Here is an 8,244-nt window from a genome sequence, read left to right on the forward strand (position 1 = left end):
TGATTTTGGAGAGCGTGGAAAGCCTTCTTCTGTGTAGGCCGGTCAGATGAACAGAGATCTTAATATCTCCTCCCTGCTTTTCCCCCCACCCCCTGCATGCTCAGGATAGGGTGTCCCCCAGAGTGGGACTCACTGCTTACAGGGGGCCTGTGGATGGATGGGTTCAGTTCCCTGGGTCACCTGTTCTTCCAGGCACGTGCGCCCTGTGGCCTGATGGCCCGCATGAGTGAGCACACACAGCTCCTCAGACTGAACTCCGTACCATCTCCTCAGTCACCCTGGGGATCATCTGGGTTCAAATTTCAATCCTTGGGTGGCCTCCTCTTGCAGTCGGACCGTCTTCCTTACTGGTTGTTCAGGGAAACGTTCTAAGACTGGTGGGACCAGCATCTGCCTTGCTGATCTGTTGCTTTTGGGGCCCTCTCCTATGTGTTATGTAATCCAGAACCGACTGTCTTTTGGTGGTGGCACTGGCCGACACTGTCCTTTAAGAAATCATTATGAGGGGTACCTGGGTGGCTAGACTGGCTGAATGTCTGACTTCAGCCCAGGTCATGATCTTACATTTGTGAGTTCGAGCCCCGCGTTGGGCTCGCTGCTGTCAGCCCAGAGCCCAGTTCGGATCCTCTGTCCCCCTTCTCTCTCTGCCCCTCCCCCACTCGTGCTCTGTCTCTCTCTCTCAAAAAAAAAATATTAAAAAAAAAGAAATCAAACGTTAGATATGCATTTTGGGCCTCCTATGCAAATGCCTGCCCAAAGAGCCCCAAACTCGAAAGCAGAGCTTTGCAACCTGCCCCTGCGTTTGGCACGAAGAGCAGTTCAAGGTGGGGCCACAGTGAAGTAGCTTCTGCCTCTGATCTGGTAAGACACTGGAGAGTCGCTGGGGGTCTAGGAGATTGCTAACATCATCCCTACCGCTGCAGCTTTCTGCCTCCAGAGGGGAGGAGTAGAAAATTTGATTCTAGTTCTCCACGGCCCCTTCGCATCCTAATAATAACCAGTGTTGGGGGGGTTATTAGTCCGACCGCCATGCCCAGCTCCTTCAGGGAGAGCTGGCTCGTCCCCCGTTAGGTTCCGCCTTCGAGCCTTCAGTGTATTACTGGCCTCAGACCCTCCCTCCGTATTAGTAATCTATCATAACTATTATGATTTTTGAGCAGTCTGAAAGTATCAAGAGACTTCAGATAGACTTTAGAGCACCAAGAAGTCCCCAGGGGATGTTCCAGTTTCCTGTGGCTGAAGGATGACAATAAGGTCACCCCCGTTTCGCAGGTGAGGAAACTGAGGCCCAGAGAGGTTTACCCTCCGGTGGTCGGAACTCAGGCGGTGCTGAGGGGTGTCGAACCTGCTGGGGAGGCTAGGTTTGGAGGCAGGGGTCTTCCCCAGGCCTCGCACCACAGTCTGATTCTGGTTTTTGCCGGGCTAGTCCATCCATCCTTTGGGGTGCTTTTCAGCCACTTGTGCTCATGCCACAAAGGGAGGGACCCAGTGTGGCCTTAACCCATGTTTCCTGTTTGTTCCATATCAATACCAGCCGTGGCCTCAAACTACCACCAGGGCACAGTTTGGAAAGTACCGACTGGTGGTTTTTCTTGACATACATTATTATCGTACGCAAATGAGATTCTCGACTCAGTCCTGTGACTCAGCGTCATTTGCAGCTGAACATTCTGCAAAGTAAACACGCAGACCGGGTTACCTGTGGGCTATCGGGTGGTCCACCGTTAACCCTTCGCCCCACACCTCTATGCGGCAGCTTAGCCACGGCGTTTGATGTCACCTGGTTTTAGGCTGGGGATTATTTCTTCTCTGTCTTATAAATAGCCGAACACGTGCCCGGGTTAGCTGTTAATCCGTGGCGCTGGCTGAAATTTTGGAATCACGTCTACCTGGGTTCGAGCCAACAGCCCCACGTGGCATAACTGACCCAAGTTAAAGAAACACAGACTATGAAGCCCAGGTCCACACAGTTTGAGTCTGTGGCTGGATCTGAGAACTGATTGGAGTGAGACACACGAGGGGCATCGTCCCCATAAGGCAGCTCCGTGTACGTCATCCCACATCACTCCCTCAAGGCCACAGGCCTCACGCTGTGGAAGACCCCGCGGCCCTCTGGGAATCCTTTGTGGTGAACGTGAACTTCCTCCGCTCGGTCAGAATGTCTTCAGGCCCAGTGAGAGGGAGGAGAGGGGATGGGAATCGAGAACGAGGGCTTGGGAAGCAGGAGGTTGGGTCATAATTTCCAAGAAACACACAAAAAAACTTAAGCGCAAAAAGAGCCAGGCCACAAAGTCATGAACGACTGACAGGCAGGTTTTCATCTCAGCAAATAAAAAAATCCATTGCTCTCTTTTTTATGCATCCAGTTTAAAACAGAGCCTTAGAAAAGATACGCTGCGGTTTTAAACTGGGTGCAAAATATAAACAGTGTGCTGGACAGAGCCCAGCTGCAGGGACCCCAGAGTCAGCTGAAAACAATGAAGCTTTACTTGCGGGCCAGATAACCAACTAAGCATCTAAGTGGAAGGCATTTATTTCACTCCCAACGTTTTGTTTCGGCTGGTTGAACTCGGGATCCAAATGTCTTGGGAAAAGCTCTTGGGGTGTCGGTCCCAAGCGGGGCCGCTCCCGGGGGTGGGTGGGAAGGGGAGAGCTTTGCTCCTCTTCTTGAAGGGTCCCAGGAGATGGCACGGTTGTGTCCTGGCTTTTAAGGAGTCTCCTGTGTGTTATGTCCATTTTGGTGGGAAGTAAAGGTGGTCTCCCGCAAGGTAAGTGCAAAATACCTCTTCCCCAAATGCCATGCACTGCCAGAAAGGAAGCCTGCGGCACCCTTCAGCCATCAGCCCTGGTACCCCTCACACCGCCCCCACCCCCCAGCCCTGCCCTAGGCAACCATGAGCCTAGTTTCTGTTGGGCGCTGGGAAGCATGGTGTGCTTCCCTCGGAGTGACACCTTGTCTTGGGAGCAGAGTGCTTGGTGGGCCCGGACAGCGGGCAGCGGCCTCTGGTCTTCTGGGCTTGCCTCCTCCAGCAGGAACGTCTGCCCCAGGTGCCAAGGCGGTGGGGGCCCCCGAGCTCTCAGGGCACGGTGGAGCCTCCACCCCACAAGTAGGGGCCAGAAGGAGGAAGGGAGCCCCCAGCTCCCTCCTGCGCTTGCCCGGGACTTGGCCTCGACCACAGGTAGCTGGGCCAGGTTGAGAAATGCTGACATCCCACCTCTCCTGGAAGAGGGCCCTCTGACCGGATGCCGGGGTTGGAGGGCAGGGGCTCCGCCTTCTCAGAGGCGCTATTCTGGAGTGGAGCCCCAGCCTCGCAGAGCTGAAGTCCGAAGTCCATCTCACTGGTCCAAATCAAGGGATCAGCAGGCCTAGCTCTTCTTGGGGGCTCGTGGGGAGGATCCGTTTCTTCGCCCTTCCAGAGACCACCCCGTGTTCAGGCTTGGGAGCCCTTCCTCCCTCTTCAAAGCCAGCAGGGCACGCCATCTCCCCCACTCTGCGGCCTCCCACCCCTCTCATGGGGAGACAGCACGACCACACGGGGCCTCCCTTGGACAATCCAGAACAATCTCTCATCTCAAGACTCTCACCCGAATCCCACCAGGACGGTTCCTTTACCACGTGAGGGGCCATCTTCACAGGGTTTGAGATCAGGACATGGCCGTTTTTCTGTCTACTACAGGGTGGGGAGTGGAGGACAGAGTGGCCTCCAGCTCAGAAGCTGGCCCTTTTCGCGCCAGTGCCCAGCTTCACTCATTCCCTGACTCAGCCAGGAGAAGCAGAAGATATGACTGCAGGGAAGCTTCTAGCACTGTGGGACAGTCTGGGCAGTGGAGCCGGTGGGGGTGGGGGGTGGGGGGGGTGGTGTTCAAATGACAGCAGCCAACATCCTCATCCTGACTGAAACACATGAAGAGACTCAGATCCGAGCCAGGACCATCCGGCTAAGCTGCTCCTGAATTCTGGACCCATAGGAATTGTGCAATAATGGATGGTTATTGCTTTAAGCCACTGCATTTGTGTTGTTTCGTCGCGAGAAGACGCTCATACGGGACCTGGGCTTCCACTCATTCCATCAACGGCTGCTGCCCCCCAAATAATTGAATCGGGTCACTCTTTCCTTAGAAAATCGAGAGAAGCTGGCCTTGAGGGATGGCAGGTGGGTGTTTCAGACGATGAAGTGAGGGATAAGGGGCCAGAGGAGCCGGGGGAGAGTCACTTCTGGGGGGGGGGGGTCTGAGTCCCAGAAGATCGGGTGGGTGGTAGCAAGGAGCCCAGGGAAGCAGCTGCCAAGACTTGTAGTAATGGGGGCACCTGGGGGGCTCAGTGGGTTAAGCGTCTGACTCTTGATTTCAGCTCAGGTCACGATCTCACGGTTTGTGGGATCAAGCCCATGTCAGGCTGTGTTGACAGTGTGGAGCCTGCTTGGGATTCTCTCTCTCTCCCTCTCTCTCTCTGCCCCTGCCCCACTTGCACTCTCTTTCTCTCTCAAAATAAATAAACACTTAAAAAAAAAGTTGCAGTAACGAAGGCTGAGGCACACCTCCGTTAACATCTGCTGGGGCTGGTTCCTTCTGGAGCCCCCAGGCCACACGACAGGGGTTCTAGGAGAAAAGTGAAGGTGGACAGGCAACCAGAAGACCAGCACTTTAGAGCACGCCGCGCAGAGAGAAGCTTCCACGTTTTCCAGAGGCTGCAGAGAGGAGCAGACAAGGATGGTTAAGGGAACTCTGCCTTCAGTTCGCAACACACGGGTTTAGCACAAGTTAAGTTTAGCACAAGTTATTCTTCTAAGACATAGAATTATGGATATACACTGTTGTGTTTCTTTAAGCATCTTATTTAATGCCAAAAAAAAAAAAATCCCACAGATCCGAATCAGGTGTTTGTACATTGACAAGTTTTTTTCTTTTCTTAAAGCTTGGAAAAATACATCTTTACACACACACACGTTGGTAAAAAGTAAACCCTTACTGCTTTGTTAAAAGTAAAACCCACACACACACAACTTTTCTGGCCAAACGCCCAAAGAAAACATCACATGTCTACAAAACAGCCACGTTGGGATATGTGTATGCCTTCCGGTTGACACCACTCATCCAGACCTGCCCCAACAAAGGGAAAACTGACTTCAAGACCAGGAAGGGAAAACATACATGCCTCTTACAAGTGTTAAAGACAAGTAGCTGCGAATTCTGAAAATTCCCAATAAATAGCTCATAGTATAAAAATTCTTAACTCCATATTGTTTACCTTTAACCAATGGCAGTACCAATTATCATGACTCGTGAGTTCGAGCCCCACATCAGGCTCTGTGCTCACAGCTTAGAGCCTGGAGACTGCTTCGGATTCTGTGTCTCCCTCTCTGCCCCCTCCCCCATTTGTGCTCTGTCTCCCTCTCTCAAAAATAAATAAAAACATTTAAAAAATTAATTAATACTTGATTCTAGCCCAGCTAGAATTAATCAATTTTTTAAAATCTACCATAAAATATTATAAATATAGGATTCAAGAAAGCAGCTAAAAAAAAAAAAAGCTACTATTTACTAAATGCAGGAGGCATCAAGCAAAAAAAAAAAAGAAAGAAAGAAAGAAAATGCTATTCCCTTTGGGGAGAATTAATACTATAGTAATACTAATAAAAATAATAAAAGATGACATACAAGGCAGATATAAATCCTTGATGTGAGAATATTTCTTGCATTGTAAGAATTGGGTCTTCTAGAGAATTACGTCCTTCTAGAGAGACTTAGAAAAAAAGCCATGCAAATAAAATTCCAATTACATGCCAGCTGAGTGACTTTGTCAAAGGTTTGCCCCAGAAGGGTTTTTTTTTTTGTTTATTTGTTTGTTTTTTCAGAAGGGTCCCACTTGCCATCCAAATTGATGTTTACAACCAACACAAGACGTCACCAACTTCCAAAGCAAACCCTATCTGGAGACTTTGCTTAAGAGCGAACAAAGAGTTTCCCAGATTCCCATATTGGAAAACTGAGAGAGCAGGAGAGAAAGACACAGCTGTGCAGGTCAAGAACCTCATTAAGTCAGGCAGAATTTGGGAGAGATCAAGAAGGGTGCAAGCAAGTCTCTGCAGGTTGACTAGTCCCCCCTCCTCGGTGGGGAGTGAGTACTTGGTCCTAGGCAGGAAGGCTGCACAGGCAGCCTGGGAGTCTGAATATCATAAATGCTCCTCTCATATGTAGGGAATGATGCATTAGCTACTGCTTATCAGGCAACTAACAGAGGCAGAAACAAAAAGGTTACGAGGATACCTTCAGAAACAGCCCTTTGAAACTGGAAACGAGTTTTGGCCAGAGAATAACTCACTCCGGTCGGTGATTCTTCTGCCCCAAAGGCCACCTGGGACTGCTACACAGCTGGTGTGGTTGGACAGCAAGCAGCTGTTCGGAACGGTCTAAAATTATTTGGCGGCTACACGCAGATAATCGCTGCTGCAGGGTTTAGAGTCTATGGCTGATTCATCTTAACGTGGTAACCTGCACTGAGCAAGATCAAGCACAGCTTCCCTTGGAAAGGTGGGAGGGGGCGCCTGGGTGGCTCAGTTAAGCATCCGAGTTCCCCTCAGGTCATGATCTCACAGCTCATGAGTTCGAGCCCGACGTTGGGCTCTGTGCTGACAGCTCAGAGCCTGGAGCCTGCTTCAAATTCTGTGTCTCCCTCTCTCTTTGCCCCTCCCCTGTTCATGCTCTGTCTCTCTCTGTCTCAAAAATAAATAAAACATGAAAAAAAAATTAAAAAAAAAACAAACAGCAAGGTAGGAGCCTGCTCCCTTCCCCAAAGAATCCCCAGTAAGAGGCCCCACGAGCCCCCGTCAGTGATGGCACCAGAAGGAACCTTGCCTCTGATAGGCCCTGGGTGAGCTCTAAGGTTCCTAAGCTCTAAGATTCTAGATAAGCTAAAAATACTGCTATGATGATAGTATGATCTGATCCACTATGTAGCCCTCTGAAATAAACAAAGTTGGCTCAAATAATAAGACCTTCTACAAATTAGCCCAGTGCTAATACACTTCAAACCCACACTCAGAACTATAATATACATTATAAATTTTTACTACTTGATGGCCCAAAACATTAACAATCTTTTAAATTAAATTTTTTTAATGTTTATGTACTTTTGAGAGAGAGAGAGAGAGAGAGAGAGAGAGACAGAGGGTGAGCGGGGGGAGGGGCAGAGAGAGAAGGAGACACAGAATCCGAAGCAGGCTCCAGGCTCCGAGCTGTCAGCACAGGGCCGAATGTAGGGCTCGAACCCACGAACTGTGAGACCATGACCTGAGCTAAACTTGGATGCTTAACTGACTGAGCCACCCAGGCGCCCCTAAAAATCTATTTAATTTTAAACCTACCTATTCTCAGTTTCTATTTCAATATACTAATTGATATTCACTATACAGAACCAGGCAAAGACACTTTCAAAATTAAGTTGCTATATAATAGAGAGCCTTCATTATTCAACAACAGCTACATCTATGTTCTTTCCATCTTTGGGATCAAAGCACCTGATAGAAGTTTTCCTCTTCTTTCCATAATTTGGCTATTGTTGAAAGTGCTAAATGTCCATCAACTGATGCATGGTTAAAGAAATTGTGGTTTATGTACACAATGGAATACTACTTGGCAACGAGAAAGAATGAAATATGGCCTTTTGTAGCAACATTGACAGAACTGGAGAGTGTTATGCTAAGTGAAATAAGTCACACAGAGAAAGGCAGATACCATATGTGTTCACTCTTACGTGGATCCTGAGAAACCTAACAGAAGACCACGGGGGAGGGGAAGGGGAAAAAAAAAGTTAGAGAGGGAGGGAGGCAAACCATAAGAGACTCTTAAAAATTGAGGATGAACTGAGGGTGGATGGGGGGGTGGGAGGGAAGGGAAGGTGGGTGATGGGCATGGAGGAGGGCACCTGTTGGGATGAGCACTGGGTGTTATATGGAAACCAATTTGACAATAAATTTCATATTTTAAAAAAATATATCTATCTATCTATATATTTTATATATCTATATCTATATCTATCTATATATCTATATATATATATAAAAGTTTTCCTCTTCTTTAACTGATCCTTCAGTGTGCTGGTGAGGCAGGGAAGGACGGGTGGAGTTATTCCCATTTTATGGCTGAAGAAATGGAGGCAGAGAGAGGCTAAGTGACTTGCTCAGATTGATCAAGTCTGTGGCCAGTCTGGAAATATGGGACCAACTTCCTGCTCACTTCCTTTCA

The 8,244-nt window shown here is 49.0% G+C and overlaps 1 long non-coding RNA gene across 1 annotated transcript; it reads right to left on the reverse strand.

Annotated features, from left to right (window-relative positions):
* Positions 1-2,517: 2,517 nt before the first annotated feature.
* On the reverse strand, positions 2,518-4,760 carry LOC131517639 (uncharacterized). The gene is made up of 2 exons (XR_009264720.1): positions 4,539-4,760; positions 2,518-3,410 (listed from the first exon to the last, which is right to left on the reverse strand). It is a non-coding gene; the product is annotated as an uncharacterized LOC131517639 (long non-coding RNA).
* Between the last annotated feature and the right edge of the window lie 3,484 nt (positions 4,761-8,244).

Source organism: Neofelis nebulosa, chromosome 7, assembly GCF_028018385.1.
Source record: "Neofelis nebulosa isolate mNeoNeb1 chromosome 7, mNeoNeb1.pri, whole genome shotgun sequence".
NCBI lineage: Eukaryota > Metazoa > Chordata > Mammalia > Carnivora > Felidae > Neofelis > Neofelis nebulosa.